We start from the raw sequence: 19,613 nt of genomic DNA on the forward strand, positions 1-19,613 counted from the left end.
TTCCCTATTTATAGATGTGGAGTTGGGCCTGGCGCCTTTGGCCCTTCCTAATGGGCCGGTTGGGCCTCTGGGAGGAGGCCCAAGTCCTTGATCCGCTCGTCGCCTTGAGCTGGCGTCCCTGGGCGAGGGACCCTGGGGTCTCTCCCAGTCCACCCACCGTGGACATCTTGGCGGGAAATCCGGGCGAGGTATAAAGTACGCGAAGGAGCAAAGGCGAGAGGCGGGACACTACACACTAATTGATGACACGCTTTTTCAAAGAGGATTTAGCTCGCCCCTCCTGAGGTGTCTGCCGTCCGGAAAGTACGAGGCCGTCATGGTGGAGGTTCACGAGGGAGTCTGCGCCAGCCACATCCGGGGAAGGTCCTTGGCGTGCAAAGTCCTCAGGGCAGGTTTCTATTGGCCCTGCCAGAGCAATTGGCTACGATCAGCGCGCCATAGCCTTTCGCCATGTGGGGAGTTGACCTGGTGGGACCCTTTCCGACCGCCAGATCACAGATGGAGTTCATCCTTGTAGCGGTGGATTACTTCACAAAGTGGGTAGAAGCCGAACCCCTTGCGAGCATCACCGTGGGAAAGATCGTAAGTTTCTACTGGAAAAGGATCGTGTGCCGGTTTGGGGTCCCGAGGGCGATCGTCTCGGACAATGGGACGCAGTTTGCAAGCAAACAAGCAAGGGAGTTCTGCGAGGAAATGGGCATACAACGAAGATTTTCTTCGATGGATTACCCTCAGACCAATGGCCAAGCGGAGTCAGCAAATAAAGTGATCTTGCGAGGATTAAAGCGTCGACTCTCCGAGGCAAAGGGAGCCTGGCTAGATGAGCTCCCGGTTGTGATTTGGTCCTACAACACGACGCCGCACTCAACCACAAAGGAAACTCCTTTCAGGATGACCTACGAGGCGGACGCCATGCTGCCTGTGGAAATAGACAACAGCTCTTGGCGGACAGCACCATAGTTGGAGGGCGAGAATTCTTCTAATATGGCTGTGGAGCTGGACTTGCTGTCGGAAACGCGGGATGATGCTCGTATCAGAGAGGCTGTGATGAAACAGCGGGCTGCAGTGAGGTATGACTCAAAAGTCCGCCCAAGGGCGATGCAGGAGAGAGATTTGGTTCTTAAGTAACGAACTGGGAATGTGGGGAATCAGTTGAGTCCGGCCTGGGAAGGCCCTTACAGAATCTTGAGAGCGTTGGGGAAGGGGGCCTACCACCTCGAGAGTTTGGATGGGAGGCGAGTGCCGCGATCTTGGAACGCATCAAGCCTGAGGTACTACTACAGCTGAAGATTGAGGAAGAGATCAGATTGGGGGCGGGGGCAATCGACTAAACAAGACTCATGAAGACCGCGGGATTAAAAACAAAGACATGTTCTTGTTCTCCATCTCGGGAGTTTGTTTGCTAAAACGCCTAAAAATTGTAAAAAAAAGACACGTTCTTGTTCTCCATCTCGGGAGTTTGTTGACTATAACGTGTGATTGAAAATACAAAAATTGTATCAAGCGATTTCAATCACACTGAATTGCGGCAAGTGCTAGGTAGGAAAAATTCCCTGAAGGTGGCAATCCCAACACGACCTTGATGTCTGGGGATTGCTCCGGAAAAGCCGACGCTGCTCGCCATCACCCGTTGGCGACGTGTGCAGATAAGCTTCTTATCCAAAATAGCCTCCCCGAAATTTGGGCGAGCGAACCTAACTAGGCTAAGTCTCGGGCAACCCACATGGCCATTGGGACTCGAGCTACTGTAAGTCCTCACCAAGTAAATCTGGCGGGGCCACACCTGATCTTACGGGAAAAGCGTGTGAACAAAGCCTCAGTTCGAAACTGAGCAAAAGTCCTAGTTAAATGATGACCCGGGTTTATATGATGTTTTTATGGTTTTTCCTTGTAGGTTTTGAGTCTTTTTCTTGTGTCTCATGTAGTGTTTCATGCATTCTCATCAATTTTTACTTTTATTTGTGCATTTGCATTAGTTTAGTAATTTTGTAGTTTTATAAGGGCTTTAGTTGCATTTGATTAGAGTTTAATAGTCATAGGCAATTTCCACTTGTTTTGGAGCCTTTGTGCAAAACTAACCTCTGAATTTCTAGATATTTTCCTAGCTTTGTCATCAAGTTTTCAGGTTGTAACAGCTGAAGATGGAGTGTCTAGAGGTTTGGAGAATTGAAGGGAGGCTTAAAGAGGCATAAAGAGGAGTTAAAATGAAGATCAAGGGACTTTCCAGCGAGTCTGAGCGCCTAGGCATGCTCCATTGGCGCCTAGGCGCCAATTGCCCTGTTCCAGAAATTGGAATTGGCGCCTAGGCGCTCTGAATTGGCGCTCAGGCGCTCTGGAATTGGCGCTCAGGCGCTCTGAATTGGCGCCTGAGCGCCCGGAACAGCCCAAACTCGTGATTTTTGCCTATAAATAGGATTTTAGTCATTTTCTTTTGTAATCTTGGATACTACTTTCATTTTTACATAAGTTTAGAAGGAGAGGAACATCTAGGAGAGGGAGAGAAGGCTTCCAAGCTTGTGTTCAAGGTTAGCCATGCTTGGCTAATCTCTCTTTTTTACTTTGGTTTTCTTGTAAGACTTTTCCTTTTAAGTTATAATCTTAAGTTCTTTCCCACATGTTCTTCTTCTTTCCTTGAATCCCATATCCATGCTTTATGTTTCAAGTTAGAACATGTGCTAGCTTTATGCTTTTCTATAATAGAACGGAAGTTTGTTATAGATTAGGGACTTGTTATGGGATTACCTCTTCTATACTTGCTACTAGGAATAGAGGAAGGGTTGAGGTTTGTTGGCCTGAACTTTATAATCTTTATGCTTCAAACAAATGTTTAAGTACACAAGGAATTGGGCTTATCTTTTGGTTTGAAAGAATTATCTATGCGAGGCATCGATAGGTATTTGCTTAGGCTATAACATCAAGGAGAGATTCATGAGAACATGTGCTTAGAATGATGTGCTTGAATTGATTAGTTGAGCAAGAACCCAAAGTAAATCACTCTTTCTTTTCATTCTCTGTTTCATTTCTGAAGTTATATTTTCTTTTTCCTTATTACTACTTTGTCATATTTTTGCCTCAATAAAACAAACCTTCAAACTCAATGCTTGAACCGAATCTATTCACTCACAATCCCTGTGGTTCGATATTTAAAACCGGGTGGATTCCGTACACTTGCGGATTTACCAACAAGTTTTTGGCGCCGTTGCCGGGGATTGTTTGTGATTTTCGGTTTGAGTTACGAGTTTGAAGTATAGTCTACCTAAGACTATAACTTAGGGCTGTATGGGAGACAACCCATGTTTTTTTTTCTTTTCAGATTTACGTTTCTGTTTCTTTTGTTAGTTTTTCAGGAAATAAAAATGGAGAACACTTGGAAGCACTCAATCACTTGGAAGGAGGTTCTTTTCTTTCTTTGAGTTTAGTCCATGCATTTTTCGCATATTTTTCTTTTATAGATTTTGTTTATCTTTTTGATCATGCATTTTTTTTTGGAGTCTTTTGTACCTCGGTCTTTATGCCCTTTACTCAAATGACATGTTCCCAAGTCTTGCTCACTCACATAATGCTGGTTTTGAAAATGTTTTTAAGTGAATACTTTGTGCTTTCTTTTAGGGAGTGATTGTATGTTTGGGAAAAAAGAGAGAGAGACTTCGGTCTTCTAAGTGTTGTCTTGAGGATAGAGTTGATGTGAGTCCACAAGGGTCCATCTTTGACCCTTCACTATATAATTTCCCTGGAGGATCCTGACTCACTTGCACTTCTTGGTTCTGTGTTTCATTTCATGCGTCCTTGAGTGTAGCTTTAGGAGACTTGCATTCTTGAGACTGGTAGGTTTTCTTGTACTTCAGAAATTGTTTTATAACATCTTTGTCCCTAGTTGATCCTTTTGAGCCTTATGGAGATTTCCTTGGTATCTATGTTTAATGGGCTGGTTGTTTGGAGGATTCAATGGGGAGTTGTGGTTCTTAACTCTTGATGGAGCTAGTTTATAAAAAGTGCAATTGTCTCTTGCCCCAATGAAAAAAAATTGAAAAAAGTCAAAAGAGAAAATGAACTCCATGGTGTGGTGGAGTTCCAAAAAGAAAAGAAAAAATTTGAAACAAAAAGGGGTTAAGAGACTTGAGTGCTAAGTATCAATAGCTTGAAAGCTCCGGAATTCCAAATTGGACCACACTCAAAATTTGTGCAGCCTTAGTCTTCCTTAGGGACCACCTGCCTTGTGTTTTACCTAGCCAACATCATAACCCTTTTGAAGTCTCATTCAATAATGCATTGTCAACTTTAGTTGCTCTTGAGGGAATGATTCTCAGAACCTACGAACTTGCTTGTGTGCTCAGTGCACTAAACAATTGTCTCATGCTAGGATGTTAGCTCTAAATGCTTCTCATAGTGGACTCTAATTCTTCTTTGTCTAAGAGTTGCATGAAGTTGATTGTTGAATCTTTATCTTGGAACTAACTACATTTACTTGATCCCCCGGTTTTCTGAAAATGTATCCCTCTTTTGGCATGTGTGTTGGGAGTAATTCTTTGTGCTTGAGGGCAAGCTAATCTTAGTGACGCTCGAGGGCGAGCTGTCGTTGAGTATAGTGGTGTGATGACCCGGGTTTATATGATGTTTTTATGGTTTTTCCTTGTAGGTTTTGAGTCTTTTTCTTGTGTCTCATGTAGTGTTTCATGCATTCTCATGCATTTTTACTTTTATTTGTGCATTTGCATTAGTTTAGTAATTTTGTAGTTTTATAAGGTCTTTAGTTGCATTTGATTAGAGTTTAATAGTCATAGGCAATTTCCACTTGTTTTGGAGCCTTTGTGCAAAACTAACCTCTGAATTTCTAGATATTTTCCTAGCTTTGTCATCAAGTTTTCAGGTTGTAACAGCTGAAGATGGAGTGTCTAGAGGTTTGGAGAATTGAAGGGAGGCTTAAAGAGGCATAAAGAGGAGTTAAAATGAAGATCAAGGGACTTTCCAGCGAGTCTGAGCGCCTAGGCATGCTCCATTGGCGCCTAGGCGCCAATTGCCCTGTTCCAGAAATCTACCGATCCCCACAGACGGCGCCAAATGTTCTATCCAAGAACATAGAGATGAGGTATAGTACCTAGAGTGTAAGGATCGTGATGTGAAATTCCTAAAGAGAATGAGAGCGTAACCGCTTTAGAGAGAGAAAGTAACTATATTTCGATCTTGTTATTTCTCAAATGAGCTAAGAGTCCTTTACAATTGGTATTCATTCCCTATTTATAGATGTGGAGTTGGGCCTGGCGCCTTTGGCCCTTCCTAATGGGCCGGTTGGGCCTCTGGGAGGAGGCCCAAGTCCTTGATCCGCTCGTCGCCTTGAGCTGGCGTCCCTGGGCGAGGGACCTTGGGGTCACTCCCAGTCCACCCACCGTGGACATCTTGGCGGGAAATCCGAGCGAGGTATAAAGTACGCGAAGGAGCAAAGGCGAAAGGCGGGACACTACACACTAATTGGTGACACGCTTTTTCAAAGAGGATTTAGCTCGCCCCTCCTGAGGTGTCTGCCGCCCGGAAAGTACGAGGTCGTCATGGTGGAGGTTCACGAGGGAGTCTGCGCCAGCCACATCCGGGGAAGGTCCTTGGCGTGCAAAGTCCTCAGGACAGGTTTCTACTGGCCCTGCCAGAGCAATTGGCTACGATCAGTGTTGGTAAATCCGCAAGTGTACGGAATCCACCCGGTTTTAAATATCGAACCACAGGGATTGTGAGTGAATAGATTCGGTTCAAGCTTTGAGTTTGAAGGTTTGTTTTATTGAGGCAAACATATGACGAAGTAGTAATAAGGAAAAAGAAAATACAAATTCAGAAATGAAACAGAGAATGAGAAGAAAGAGTGATTTACTTTGGGTTCTTGCTCAACTAATCAATTCAAGCACATCATTCTAAGCACATGTTCTCATGAATCTCTCCTTGATGTTATAGCCTAGTTACTCACTTATTGATTCCTCACATAAGCAATTCTCCCAAACTAAAAGCTAAGCCCAATTCCTTGTGTACTTAGTCATTTATATGAGGTTTTAGATCATGTAAATTCAGGCCAACAAACCCCAACCCTTCCTCTATTCCTAGTAGCAAGCAAAGAAGGGGTAATCCCACAACAAGTCCCTAATCTATAACAAACTTCCGTTCTATTATAGAAAAGCATAAAGCTAGCACATGTTCTAACTTGAAACATAAAGCATGGATATGGGATTCAAGGAAAGAAGAAGAACATGTGGGAAAGAACTTAAGATTATAACTTAAAAGGAAAAGTCCTACAAGAAATCCAAAGTAAAAGAAGAGAGATTAGCCAAGCATGGCAAGAGCCATGCTTGGCTAAGAACCTTGAACACAAGCTTGGAAGCCTTCTCTCACTCTCCTAGATGATTCTCTACCTCTGAATTTTACAAAGTATGAAAAGATTACAAAAGAAAATGACTAAAATCCTATTTATAGGCAAAATTCCTGAGTCTGGGATGTTCTGGGCGCTCAGGCGCCAATTCAGAGCGCCTGAGCGCCAATTGCATGCCCAAAACATGCTTTCTGGAGCTAATTGGCGCCTAGGCGCCCATTCCCAGCGCCTAGGCGCTTAAGCTCGCCTGAAAAGGACTTTTTGGCTCCTGAAACTCCTCTTTTCAATCCTCTTTAAGTTCTTCATCAATTCCATGCTTCTTGGCCTTCTTTCTCCTTCAGTTTCTGCTCTCCAAACCTAACCAACAAGTCAAGGAAGATTCTAGAAGCTCCAAGAGCTCATTAGCACAAGAGGTCCTTCATAAAACACAACAAAACCATGCAAGTCCTAAACTTTACTTAAAATGCAAGAAAACTACCTATAAAACTACTAAATTACCAAAACAAAATAAAGACTAAAGAAAAGAATAAAAATGCATGAGAATGCATGAAACACTACATGAGACACAAGAAAAAGACTCAAAACCAACAAGGAAAAACCATAAAAACATCAAATAAACCTGGGTCATCACACCACTATACTCAACGACGGCTCGCCCTCGAGCGTCACTAAGATTAGCTTGCCCTCAAGCACAAAGAATTACTCCCAACACACATGCCAAAAGAGGGATACTGTTTTAGAAAACCGGGGGATCAAGTGAATGTAGTTAGTTCCAAGAGAAAAATTCAACAATCAACTTCATGCTACTCTTAGATAAAGAAGAATTAGAGTCCACTATGAGAAGCATTTAGAGCTAACATCCTAGCATGAGACAATTGTTTAGTGCACTGAGCACACAAGCAAGTTCTTAGGTTCTGAGAATCATTTCCTCAAGAGCAACTAAAGTTGACAATGCATTATTGAATGAGACTTCAAAAGGGTTATGATGTTGGCTAGGTAAAGCACAAGGTAGGTGGTCCCTAAGGAAGACTAAGGCTGCACAAAATTTGAGTGTGGTCCAATTTGGAATTCCGGAGCTTTCAAGCAATTGATACTTAGCACACAAGTCTCTCAACCCCCTTTTGTTTCAGAATTTTTTCTTTTTTTTTTGGAACTCCACCCATTCCATGGAGTTCATTTTTTTCTTTTGACTATTTTTTTTGGAACTCCATCCGACCATGGAGTTCATCTTTTGAATTTTTTGAATTTTTTTCTTTGGGGCAAGAGACAATTGCATTTTCTATAAACTAGCTCCATTGAGAGTTAAGAACCACAACTCCCCATTTTTCCAACCAAACAACCAACCCACATAACAAAGGTAACAAAGAAATCTCCATAAGGCTCAAAAGGATCCTCTAGGGACAAAGATGTTATAAAACAATTTCTGAAGTACAAGAAAACCTACCAGTCTCAAGAATGCAAGTCTCCTAAAGCTACACTCAAGGAGGCATAAAATGAAACACAGAACCAAGAAGTGCAAGTGAGTCAGGATACTCCAGGGAAATTATATAGTGAAGGGTCAAAGATGGACCCTTGTGGACTCACATCAACTCTATCCTCAAGACAACACTTAGAAGACCGAAGTCTCTCCCTCTCTTTCCCAAACATACAATCACTCCCCAAAAGAAAGCACAAAGTATCCACTTAAAAACATTTTCAAAACCAGCATCATGTGGGTGAGCAAGACTTGGGAACATGTCATTTGAGTAAAGGGTAAAAAGACCAAGGTATGAAAGACTCTATAAAAAAAATGCATGATAAAAAAGATAAACAAAATCTATAAAGGAAAAATGTGCTAAAAATGCATGGACTAAAATCAGAGTAAGAAAAGAACCTCCTTCCAAGTGGTTGAGTGCTTCCAAGTTTGTATCCTTTTTATTTCCTGAAACACTAAACAAAAGATAAAACGTAAAACAGAAAAAGAAGATCCTATGTATCAACTTATCAACTCATGACCAATGAATCTAATTAAAATTAAATTCACTAGTTGATTCACTCTAGGTCAGGTTCATGGAATTCCAAACTTCAAATCATGTTATAATTGATCAAGTCACAACAAGCACTAAGAACAAGAACGAATCAGTTAAATTGATACATAGGAACAAAACAGAAAAAAAAAACATGGGTTGTCTCCCATTCAGCCCTAAGTTATAGTCTTAGGTAGACTAAACTTCAAACTCGTAACTCAAACCAAAAATCACAAACAATCCCCGGCAACGGCGCCAAAAACTTGTTGGTAAATCCGCAAGTGTACGGAATCCACCCGGTTTTAAATATCGAACCACAGGGATTGTGAGTGACTAAATTCAGCTTAAGCCTTGAGTATGAAGGTTTGTATTATTGAAATGATGAAACGTCGAAGTAGTAAAAAGGGAAAATAAACATAAACTCAGAAAATAACATGCTTTGGGTTCTTGTTCAACTAGTCAATTCAAGTACATCATTCTAAGCACATGTTCTCATGGATCTCTCCTTGATGATATAGCCTAGTTACTCACTTATTGATTCCTCACATAAGCAATTCTCTCATACTAAAAGCTAAGCCCAATTCCTTGTGTACTTAGTCATTTATATGAGGTTTTAGATCATGTAAATTCAGGCCAACAAACCCCAACCCTTCCTCTATTCCTAGTAGCAAGCAAAGAAGGGGTAATCCCACAACAAGTCCCTAATCTATAACAAACTTCCGTTCTATTATAGAAAAGCATAAAGCTAGCACATGTTCTAACTTGAAACATAAAGCATGGATATGGGATTCAAGGAAAGAAGAAGAACATGTGGGAAAGAACTTAAGATTATAACTTAAAAGGAAAAGTCCTACAAGAAATCCAAAGTAAAAGAAGAGAGATTAGCCAAGCATGCTTGGCTAAGAACCTTGAACACAAGCTTGGAAGCCTTCTCTCACTCTCCTAGATGATTCTCTACCTCTGAATTTTACAAAGTATGAAAAGATTACAAAAGAAAATGACTAAAATCCTATTTATAGGCAAAATTCCCGAGTCTGGGCTGTTCTGGGCGCTCAGGCGCCAATTCAGAGCGCCTGAGCGCCAATTGCATGCCCAAAACATGCTTTCTGGAGCTAATTGGCGCCTAGGCGCCCATTCCCAGCGCCTAGGCGCTTAAGCTCGCCTGAAAAGGACTTTTTGGCTCCTGAAACTCCTCTTTTCAATCCTCTTTAAGTTCTTCATCAATTCCATGCTTCTTGGCCTTCTTTCTCCTTCAGTTTCTGCTCTCCAAACCTAACCAACAAGTCAAGGAAGATTCTAGAAGCTCCAAGAGCTCATTAGCACAAGAGGTCCTTCATAAAACACAACCCATGCAAGTCCTAAACTTTACTTAAAATGCAAGAAAACTACATATAAAACTACTAAATTACCAAAACAAAATAAAGACTAAAGAAAAGAATAAAAATGCATGAGAATGCATGAAACACTACATGAGACACAAGAAAAAGACTCAAAACCAACAAGGAAAAACCATAAAAACATCAAATAAACCCGGGTCATCAATCAGCGCGCCATAGCCTTTCGCCATGTGGGGAGTTGACCTGGTGGGACCCTTTCCGACCGCCAGATCACAGATGGAGTTCATCCTTGTAGCGGTGGATTACTTCACAAAGTGGGTAGAAGCTGAACCCCTTGCGAGCATCACCGTGGGAAAGATCGTAAGTTTCTACTGGAAAAGGATCGTGTGCCGGTTTGGGGTCCCAAGGGCGATCGTCTCGGACAATGGGACGCAGTTTGCAAGCAAACAATCAAGGGAGTTCTGTGAGGAAATGGGCATACAACGAAGATTTTCTTCGATGGAACACCCTCAGACCAATGGCCAAGCAGAGTCAGCAAATAAAGTGATCTTGCGAGGATTAAAGCGTCGAATCTCCGAGGCAAAGGGAGCCTGGCTAGATGAGCTCCCGGTTGTGATTTGGTCCTACAACACGACGCCGCACTCAACCAGAAAGGAAACTCCTTTCAGGATGACCTACGGGGCGAACACCATGCTGCCTGTGGAAAAAGACAACAGCTCTTGGCGGACAGCACCATAGTTGGAGGGCGAGAATTCTTCTAATATGGCTGTGGAGCTGGACTTGCTGTCGGAAACGCGGGATGAGGCTCGTATCAGAGAGGCTGTGATGAAACAGCGAGCTGCAGTGAGGTATGACTCAAAAGTCCGCCCAAGGGCGATGCAGGAGAGAGATTTGGTTCTTAAGTAACGAACTGGGAATGTAGGGAATAAGTTGAGTCTGGCCTGGGAAGGCCCTTACAGAATCTTGAGAGCGTTGGGGAAGGGGGCCTACCACCTCGAGAGTTTGGATGGGAGGCGAGTGCCGCGATCTTGGAACGCATCAAGCCTGAGGTACTACTACAGCTGAAGATTGAGGAAGAGATCGGATTGGGGGCGGGGGCAATCGACTAAACAAGACTCATGAAGACCGCGGGATTAAAAACAAAGACATGTTCTTGTTCTCCATCTCGGGAGTTTGTTTGCTAAAACGCCTAAAAATTGTAAAAAAAAAGACACGTTCTTGTTCTCCATCTCGGGAGTTTGTTGACTATAACGTGTGATTGAAAATACAAAAATTGTATCAAGCGATTTCAATCACACTGAATTGCGGCAAGTGCTAGGTGGGAAAAATTCCCTGAAGGTGGCAATCCCAACACGACCTTGATGTCTGGGGATTGCTCCGGAAAAGCCGACGCTGCTCGCCATCACCCGTTGGCGACGTGTGCATATAAGCTTCTTATCCCAAATAGCCTCCCCGAAATTTGGGCGAGCGAACCTAACTAGGCTAAGTCTCGGGCAACCCACATGGCCATTGGGACCCGAGCTACTGTAAGTCCTCGCCAAGTAAATCTGGCGGGGCCACACCTGATCTTACGGGAAAAGCGTGTGAACAAAGCCTCAGTTCGAAACTGAGCAAAAGTCCTAGTTAAACCCGACACACCATCAATGTCGTCAAACGTAATTCAGACCCAAGGAGACTGAGAGGGAAGCGTGGGAAAATTTTGGAAAAGCAATTAAACAGACATAGGAAATAAAAGTTGAACTAATTAACTTAAAATCTAAACGTGCAATTGAAACAAATACGTTATTACAAAAAAGGAGTATTAATGTTACAATTATTAAGGATAGTTAACATTATGTTTTCTTCTCTTGTTCCACAGCATCCCCGAGATCAACATGGGCAACTTCCGACGGATCTTCTGGACCCTCCAGCCCGATTGGGGTGACCTTTTTAAAGATTCCCAAGGAGCTGAGGTTAACGTACGGGTGGAGGTGTTTGACTTGGTCCTTAGCAATGAGGAAGCCACGAACGCGCTCCTTGGCCGCCGCCTAGGCCGCTTCCCCTCTTATCTTCTCTTCTAGAGCTTTAGCTTGGGCGTCCTTGTCAGCCGCGAGCTGGCACTTAGACGCCAGATCCGCTTGAGCCTCGGCGAGGGCCTTACCCTTGCCCGCCAGTTCATCACGCAAGGTGGCGATCTCCTTATCTTTGGCGGCAAGGGTTTCCACCTGAGAAGCAGCAATGACCTCTTTGGCGTCAAGGTCCCGTTGGAGCTCCTCGACCTGGGTCTCAAGCTTTTCCCCTTTCTTGTTCGCTGTTAACACTGCCAGCCTCGCCTCCTTGAGCTTTTGCTGCATCTTTTTGACCTTGCCCTCCTCTGCTGCTAATTGGTTATACAGTTTAGAGCAAGTATCGTTCGCCTGAAAGTTGTCAGAACGCAGCTTCTCCACCTCCTGGCGGAGCTCGGCGACTCCTGCAAGAGGTCGTGCTCGATGGGCCACTTAGGCGAACAAACACCCGGCACGGAGGAGGTTGGACACGGCTTCCTGCGCAACATCCTGCCGGTCCTGGCTGGAGGCCTCCCTCAGTTTCTCAAGATAAGGGTGAGAAAGGAGGAAGACAAAGGGATCTTGGGAGGAGCCGCTAGAAGGACCCTTCGGGTGGTCAGCAAGAGGATTTTCTCCTTCACCACCAGCCCCGGGAAGGTGTGGGGTTGATGGGTCAAAGGAAGTCGGGTCGGGTGAGAGAGACGGCGGGCGGACGGAGGAAGGTGACTTTTGCCTTCCAATGGGGCCGCGGTGGGAGGAGTGTTTGGAGGCAGAGAGGCGCCCGTCTCACCATGATGAGTGGACACCAGTGGGGGATCCACGGCAGCAGGCTCAAACGCGATTGGTCCTCCATCTGTGCTGGTTGAAGGGATAGTCTGAGGGTTTGGCTCGCCCAAATCTCTTCTCTTGGATGATTCGGCGTGCTCCGGCGAGCATTTTCTCTTTTCCCCGACTTGGGTTGAGGAGAACACCTTGGCATTCCCAGAGGTGAAAGCCTTCAGGAGCTCAGCGGTGGAGAACTTCATATTCCTTGAAAGGCAAAAACAAAAAGGTGTTGTTAGCAGTAGAAAGGTCAAGAGAGTACCTGAAAGAGCATTTAAAAGAGAAACCTAATCGCTGGAGTAGCTTGAAGCCCGCGGGGGCGCCGAGTAATTCAGCACAACTAAGGCGGGGAAGTCGGGTGAGGACCCTGAGGGCGAAATTCTCTCTGGCGGACAAGGGTGCTTTAGAAGGATCGGCTACGAGTTTAGGGCACTTGATCCAGTAAAACGGGAAGAGAGCTTTCCCGTCTCTTTGCGTAAAGGACGAGGGGTAGGCTGGATGAACGATGACCCGGAAGTACCGGCAAGCTAGACGAGGTTCAGGGTCACCCTGGTAAGGGCTGAGTCGTTCCCGGCCAGGGCACCAGTTCGACCCAGCCAGGGGACCCCAGGGATCGGGAATCCACTTCAAAGAAAAAGAAGAAGAGGGCAGTTGAAGGAACTACGCCGACATTGCTGTAGAGAATTTCAAAACACCTCAAGTAAGTCCAGGCGCGGGGATGAAGTTGGCAAGGGGAAACGTTGACATCACTTAGCACTTGTCTAAGGAATGGGGAGAAAGGGAGTTTGATGCCAAGGTCAAGGAACATATATTCATACATAAAAAAGAAATGGGAGTACTTGGGGTTCTTAAGTGCGCGGTGCTGCCACGGGAGATCTTGGCCCTGGCAACCTGTAGTGCAAAGGAGGTTTTCTAACAACGGGGTGCTACAAAAACCCCCAACTCTGCGGGCGAGGTCAGAAACAGAGTCACCAGTGACGAGTTCCGAGGGTTGCTCAAGGATCCCTTGGTCAGGAGCGTTCTGGATTGGGGAAGGGAGAGTGGCGAAGGTTTTCAAGCGGTGGGCTTTGATTTCCTCTACATAAGAAAGGGCTTATGTTGGAGGCATCGCGAAAACAAAAGGAAAGAGTAAAAACAGGGATGAGAATACTAACCAAAGAGAAGTTGTGAAGAAGGAAGCAGGAAAGGTCGGAGTTTGCGGGGTTGTCAAGAGAAACCGGTGTGAGAGCCGGGAGGAGTATGAGGGCAGTTGACAATAAGGGATGAGGTAATAAAGAAAGAAGAAAGGAGATGATTCACAGTTAAGTAAGGAGTCGTAACCTATGATGACAAGATGAAATGATTATTGGGGGAAAGGACGCGTATTTCGGGAAGCGGGAGTGGCGCATTAAATAAAAATCATGACGGTTGATTGGATTAAATTCAAATTGGCATGCGTTATTGCGGTTCGAGGGGACGTTTCGAGGACAACGGTTGGGATTCTGCAGATTCGCTGGCCTTTGCACTTCTTCAGTACATTACAAGTGGCCTACACGCGTCATGCAACCATGATTCACAGCGATCACAACTGGAATAGGGCGAGAGAACCAAGCACCGTCGCCACAAGCCTACCTGTGTACTTGTGGACTCGGAGGGGCTCGTGAAGGGAATCAGAAATTAGCTTTAGCTTTACTTACTATGCTATGTTGACAATCATTCTTGATCACTAAGCTTTGACATTAGTTAGTTTTTCTCATATTGGACGCCTCAATTATTAAGACACTTAGCCCTCATGCTTCGAGCTCGGTGTCTTGTGGACTTGTGGACTGGGTGAGACCAAGGAGCCCTCGCCCAGGGGCGCTTGTCCAAGGGCAGTGAGTGAGCCAGGGAGTTTGGGCCTCCCCTAAGAGGCCCAACTGGCCCACTAAGAGCGGTTAGGGGCGTTAGGCCCAACCCCAAGCCTATAAATAGGGGCGGTTACCAATTGTAAAGGACGCTGAGCTCATTTGAGAAATAACAAGCTTGAAATTCAGTTATATTCTCTCTCTAAGCGGTTACATTCTTTCTCTCTAAGATTCTCACATCGCAATCCTCTCACTCTAGGTACTATACCTCATATCTATGTTCTTAGGATAGAACACCCACCAATTTCTTTTCTCTATCCATCTCACTCACTCGCTCGTACATTATCGATTCTCACTAATAAGTACGATGAGCACCCAAACCCTCCAATCTTTTGTATGCATGCACATTGCCCTTGACTTTCTTAAGTTCTTGTATGTCGGTTTGTATATTTCCATCTTGAATATTCAAATCACAAGTTATCATGAAAATATAGTATTTCATTAAGAGTATCTAATTTTTTAGCATATTTATATCTATTTTACTAAAATTTTATAATAACTTTACCAAATCAATATCAATATCAATATATATTAGAAAAGAACAACTTCTAGCATGACGTGTCAGCACCAGATTAATTTTTAGTGACGTGTCATTCTCACGTTAATTCTAATAAAAAAAAATCCACGTGTCATTCTCAGGTATTTTTAGAGTATTAATTAATTTTTATGGTATTTTTATTGAATTTTTGGATTTTTAATTAATTCAGGATTTTATGAGTTTTTATTGTGATTTGCTAGATTTTGGTAGTTTTTATCTATATTTATTTAGTACCTTTAGGATTCCATATTGTTCTGTTATCATAGCATTAGGGTTTTTAGTTTCATTCTTTATTTGTTCTGTTTTTACTCTTTCCACCGCTCTTTCTCTTCTTGATTTGGGTTCGTATTTACTGCAACCGCAATTGCAATTTAAAACCATGCTACATCATGTAGTCTCACTGCCAATTTAATTTATTTATTACTACAGGCTTGCGCTTTCATGGATTCATATGAGAAGTTCAAGAAAGCAGGAGCTGAAGTTGATGGTGATGATTCTTCATCTCACAAGGTAAAAATCAAAAGTTACAGTTTCCACTGTTATTTTTTGTTATTATTATTTGCATTTGATCATGTTATTTTACTCTGAATGCATGGAATGCAAGCATTTGCACACAAGTACAGACTTCCATTTACATTGTTGAGTGATGAGGGTAACAAGGTGAGGAAACAGTGGGGAGTTCAGATCCTTTGAGGATTCCGATTCTTTTGTTCTCTATATTGCTTGACCTGATTCAGCGGTGGACAAGTATGTAAGCATAAATTATATCTTCTATAATTACTTAGTTGATTTTGCATCCTTCTGTCGCATAGAGGTGATAACATACTCCAATAGGGAGCAAACATCTATAACCTCTCTGGATGTAATAATGCCTTCAATTGTCTCTAATAGATTCAGATTTCAGTATTTTTTTGCATATAGTAAAGTGTAGTTTCAATTGATAAAGTTACCTCCATTATATTTTTATATGGTTTTTGAAAATATTTCAAAAACAGGGCTCAGCAATTTCTATGATTTATTTAAACAACATTGATATAACCTTGAAGGAGTCATGACTACATTTCTTAAACATGGCTCTGAGTGACTAAACGGCATTTAGCCCTCAGTTCTCATAGTATACTCATCCCCCAAATTGACCCTTATGTTTAAGGGGACCAAAAAAATACCTTTTAAATTCCACGTGTCATTTTCAGGTTAATTCTCATAAAAAATACATTTTTAAATTTTAGATTTGAAAAGGATTTAGGTTGTTTATTTCTTGATTTTATCTTAATTTATTTTTTATTTATTTTTAGAGTATTAATTAATTTTTATTGTATTTTTATTAAATTTTTGGATTTTTAATTAATACATGAAATTTTTATCTATATTTATTTTGTACCTTTTTAAATTTTAGATTTGAATAGGATTTATGTGTTTATTTCATGATTTTATCATAATTTATCTTATTATCTATTTTTAGAGTATTAATTACTTTTTATGGTATTTTTATTTAATTTTCGGATTTTTAATTAATTCACGATTTTATGAGTTTTTATTGTGATTTGCTAGATTTTTGTAGTTTTTCTCTAAATCTTTATTTATTACCTTTTTAGATTTTAGATTTGATTAGGATTTAGATTTTTTATTTCTTGATTTTATCTTATTATTTATTTAATTTTAATTTCAGGAAATATTTTATTTTATTTTAAAGTTATTTTTAGAGTATAAATTAATTAGGATTTAGGTTGTTTATTTTTATCTGAAATTAATTAATACTCTAAAAAACATTCCACGTGTCATTGTCAGGTTAATTCTCATAAAAAAAATTCACGTGTCATTCCATTTGATAGATTCTCTTATGTTGTGTTATTTTATTTTGAAACCGAATTTTAAAAGATTTGCCCTAATTATCTAAGATTTACCTAGATTACTCCTAACTAAATTTATTTCCAAAACAAATCTTGAAATCGTTTTTATTATCTCTTTAAATTAGGAAAAAGATCAAGCCTAATTTACTGCATATTTACAGGAATCCCGTGATTTTTCCTTTTATTCTTTCTCATGATCTACAATATAAAAAAATATGTAATGCTGAGATTATAATCCATTAAAATTTAAAAGATTTTTCCTAATTGTCTAAGATACAACATCAGTCATCTCCCCCTCTATATATTAATATATATTAGAAAAGAATTAGATAACTTATATTTTGTTGACACGTGTTTCCTAATTCCAAAACAGATCTTGAAACCGAATTTTAAAATATTTACCCTAATTATCTAAGATTTAAACAAGCACACATAATCACATTCATGATTAATTGATATATAAAATACAATAGACATATTCCCCGTGCATTGCACGGGAAAAAACACACTAGTAATTGATAATTCTTAATGTTTTTATTTGAAAGATGAAAGAAGATATATTAATAATGGGCCTGGCCCAAGCTGATACAAGCAAGAAACAAAAGATGGGAAACTAAAAACAAGGAAGAGAAGCAACTAAAAGAAAACAGAAAAAGGAACAACGGAACGAAATAAAGAAACTAGAGATGAGTTCAAAACAGAAAGTAAACAGCAACTAACACAACACGCATCATTCAACAAGCCCCTTCATCTCTCAGTCTCGATGCCAACATAGAAAGTTACTGGGGCAGGTTCTCAGTGCACCACCAAAGGTTGTTAATTCTGTTGCAACCCGCTTTGGCCAAAGTGTCTGCTTCAGTGTTTGATTCCTTGAATATATGAGCCACGTTGATACAATTAACCTCCTGGATTAATTGATCTATGTGATTCAATTCATTGAGCAGGTTCCATGGCCGATTGCTCTATAAATTAATCCACCCCACTGAAAAAGCAGAATCACTTTCCAAAACAATGTTTCTCAACAAGAAATGTTGGCAGAAAATCAAAGCCCTTAAGATGGCTTTAATTTCTGCCTTAAATGCCCAGCAATTACCAATGTTCATGGAAAAGAACCCCAGAATATGATTCCTTGAGTCACGAACAATACCTCCAATTCCGCTTGGCCCTGGATTTCCTTGAGATGCTCCATCTACATTGAATTTTAAGACGCCTATTGAAGGAGGAAACCAGGAAGATATTCTTATACGCGGATTGTCTCTTGTAATTTTGATACTGCAGAAATTTCTGGAGAATTGTTCCATGTTGTAGGGGCAGCCTTTCCATACTCCTTTCACCCACCAAATTATTCTGAGAATGTGAAGATCCCAGACTTTATGAGCCCTGAACACCACAGTGTTGCGAGCCAACCAAATGGACCAGATAAGTGAGTATGGAATTAATTTCCACAGGGTACTATATGTTTGGACTACCAGTTGATCCCATTCCATTAGCACTGATTCCACAGATGCTGGGATCACCCACGCTATACCCTCTCTGTTGATGATCGCCATCCACAGACTCCAAGAAGATATACAATGCATAAACAGATGAGCCGAGGATTCCAAATCCCTCCCCGTACATATAACACATACCCCGTTGTAATCGAGCAATAATTCTTAATGTTTAATATAACCAAAATGCATAAAATAAACTAAAAATATTGTTAACCTTAACTTGTTTGATAAAATATATCAATATGATTACATTTGATTTCATTATACTTCTAATTAGTAAATTATATTTCTAAAAATATTATTTATATATTAAAAAATTAATAATTTCTTCATAATTTTTGTCTTCAAAAAGCAATTTATCTATTATGAATTTTTAGTAATAAAAATTAAATAAACTCGTGCGCTACGCGTGCATAATGTCTAAGTATATATTTGTAAATATGTCTTTAAAATTATTATTGATTATAACGCTAGTTTATATTATTAAATATATTAATTTTTATATATAACTGAAATGTGAAACTTATATACAGAGAGGTGTTCTTATTGTCGCTTTTTCATTGAAAAATTGTTTTTCTTTCAAAAAACAAATACACACATACATATATACAAATCATACATGCATGATGCAAGGACAACTTTTAATTTCTTGTAAAAATGTCTATGAGTAAGCGTTGTGTATTCTTTCTTCAAAAGAGCTTGGATATCCTCTAAAAAATTGTTCTTTATTTGTATTTCCTACGAAATCTTGGAATGTATTTTTGATTCATTTTTATTATTGATCTCATATCCTGAATTTCTTCGTAAGCATTTATCTTAAACTTGAATATTTAAGATACTATTTAATAATATAACTATTTTCAAAGTATTACTATTCAATATCATATATTGTGCTTTCCCTATTTTCAAGTACTTTTCTCAAGTTATTGTTATTGTTTTAATTATGCAATTTTATTGTTTAATATTCCATTGTATATAAGCACTTTTTTCACCAACAAAATATATAAGCATGTTAACATTTACAATGATGAAAACTGATTAAAGAAATTTTAGAGTAACCAAATGTGATAAAGTCCACGTGGACCCGAAATATAAACACATAAATAATTTATTTTCATTTAAAATGAAAAAGATATTGTCAATGACCAAAAGTCATAAAAATCTAGAGACCTATTTGGATTTAACCAATATGTGAAGAATCTAGAAATACTTAACTCTTAAATATATTTATATTATGACGCTATGTTGGTGGGTGTCTTTTCTCCTGCGTTGTGTGCTCGTGCAAGGAGATCATGGCTAACAGGTAAAAAAGTT

This window comes from Lotus japonicus, chromosome 3 (genome assembly GCF_012489685.1).
Source record: "Lotus japonicus ecotype B-129 chromosome 3, LjGifu_v1.2".
NCBI lineage: Eukaryota > Viridiplantae > Streptophyta > Magnoliopsida > Fabales > Fabaceae > Lotus > Lotus japonicus.